The sequence below is a fragment of the Camellia sinensis genome, chromosome 6 (assembly GCF_055761805.1).
Source record: "Camellia sinensis isolate YWXY chromosome 6, ASM5576180v1, whole genome shotgun sequence".
Taxonomy (NCBI): Eukaryota; Viridiplantae; Streptophyta; class Magnoliopsida; order Ericales; family Theaceae; genus Camellia; species Camellia sinensis.
This window is the reverse complement of record NC_138966.1, coordinates 159,502,707-159,504,870: the sequence shown is the minus strand read 5'-3', so window position 1 is coordinate 159,504,870 and position 2,164 is coordinate 159,502,707. Positions and strand designations below refer to the sequence as shown.

The 2,164-nt window shown below is 33.5% G+C and overlaps 1 pseudogene; it reads right to left on the bottom strand.

Annotated features, from left to right (window-relative positions):
* Positions 1-915: 915 nt before the first annotated feature.
* LOC114319544 (cytosolic sulfotransferase 12 pseudogene) lies at positions 916-1,929 on the bottom strand (annotated as a pseudogene).
* Between the last annotated feature and the right edge of the window lie 235 nt (positions 1,930-2,164).

Genomic DNA, 2,164 nt, shown 5'->3' with positions numbered 1-2,164 from the left:
AGAGAGAAACCCTAGCCTAGCTAAAACCACACCCGCTGCCACCAAATAAAAAAGAAATATATTTATTGAAAAAAAAAACAAATATATAAATTGGAAGACCAAATCTCATGTAAAAGGCATGGGGATTTTGTTGAGTCATTATCTATCTACCCTCTTTGTCCTCAAGCTCACTCAACTACTGTGCTCAAATTGATTCCCTTGAAACTCATTATTATAATTAGAGCAGTGTAAACTACAGTTTAATTCGTTAAAATTGTATTGATTTGCACCAATCTATCCACTAATCCCGGATTATACTTTGAAATTTATAATTCACCTTCAAAACCACTCCTACATATATATTTTTAATCTCTAATAAAATATCAAAGTAAAAATAAGTGTGTGAGAGATTTCAAATGTAAAATTTATGAAAAATATTATGTAAAATTAATTTGTATTTTATATATATATATATATAATATTATGTAAATTAGTATTATATATATTATATATTTGATGATTGTTTAAGAATATTATTCAATTAATTTACAAATTAAAACTGTCTTAAACCGCTCAAATCGCGAATTGATTATTTGTCAATACGTCACCTGCCACACAGTTTCTCTTTTACCCTCAAACTGCACCACGCATGTAAAAATAAAAGTTTGATTCTTGTACAAATCAGCATCTGGCATGTAATAGTTCGCATCATTTGAAATAATATCATAGATGAGAATTTATAGCTCTCTCTTTTGTTAACAACAAAAGGCTATTTATAATAAGATTTATCCCATACATTAATGATATCACTTCACCTACAATGAAGCAACATAGTTGTTTGAAGATAATCACTTAGAAGAGTTGTAATAAAATAGAATTGTTAAAATGAACAACAGACCTTTATTTGAATTAATGACAATCATAAACCTAAGAGCCTTAAAATTTTAGCCCAAATTCAACGAACTTTTGTTCGTCGATTTGGACTAGGCAGTCAACCATTTCGTCTGTTAGATAATTCTTCCAATCTCCAACCTCACCACATCGAAAGAAGGCTTTATTCTCCTCCCCTGATGACAACTTTCCATTCTTGTTCACCTCCAAACTACTCAAATGATCAAAACTACACAACCTTAAGATCTCATCCACCACCCTTAACGTCTCTTCCTCTAGAGAAAACGGGCAGCCCATGAACTCAGCTAATCTCTTTAGATGAATAGTGGGTTCTTCTTTTATCTCCTCATACTTTAAAAAAAAAAAAAAAGTACTTTTTGAGGTTTCTCCAAGCTCTCCTTCCAATAACCCAACATATGATCCCAAAAGGGTCCACATAGGCACACTCCCCTACAAAACATCTCGAATACATCTTCAAGTATATTTGGTCCAAGGCTAGGACGTCTAAGCTTGTTTGCAAAGTGATAAAGTGAAGCGAAAGTGTCCATGGGGTTCTTGCATAAATAGACAAGCTTGCTCGCCGAACAAGTCATAGATTCAGGCAAGAATGAAAATGGTAAATGGGTTGCAAACAGCCTCGGAGAAGTGAAAGAGGTGAGATCAGGGACTTGTTTGTCAACATAGAGCTTGAGTTCCAAGAAAGGAACAAGATCATGGGGATTGTTTACAAGCAATGGATGTCGGTTCGTATCGGGATAATGTGTCCAGTTCTTTATTGCGAACAGGAATGCCTTCAGCCAGGTGGTGCCGGATTTAGGGGTGGTAATGAGAAGGATATCGGTGTCTTGAGCTTGAAAGTGTTGTTGACATGCAATTACTCCTTGCAATTCCCTAGATGAGTACCAAAAACCTTGGTATTGATAGAGATGAGATACAACCCACCCTTTTTCTCTAGGTAGGGAAGACAATAGTTCCTTGCATTCTTGGGTTAAATCATCTTCTTGCAAGTATTTGGGAGGAAAAAGAGGATGTTGAGATGTTGCCATGGATGGAGAAGAAATTTTGGATTCTCACCCTTTTTTGTGATGTCCAAGCATTATGCACAAGTATATATATGCAGTGGTAGAGTCAGGAAATTAAATCAGGAGAGGCACTTATTAATTACAACTTTATTTTTATTTTTTTCATAACCAATAATAAGAATATAATAATAATTTTTGAATTAATATTAAGTACAAAAAATTAATTAAATTGTTACAAAAGTATTTCACATAAAATATTACAATTAATTTAG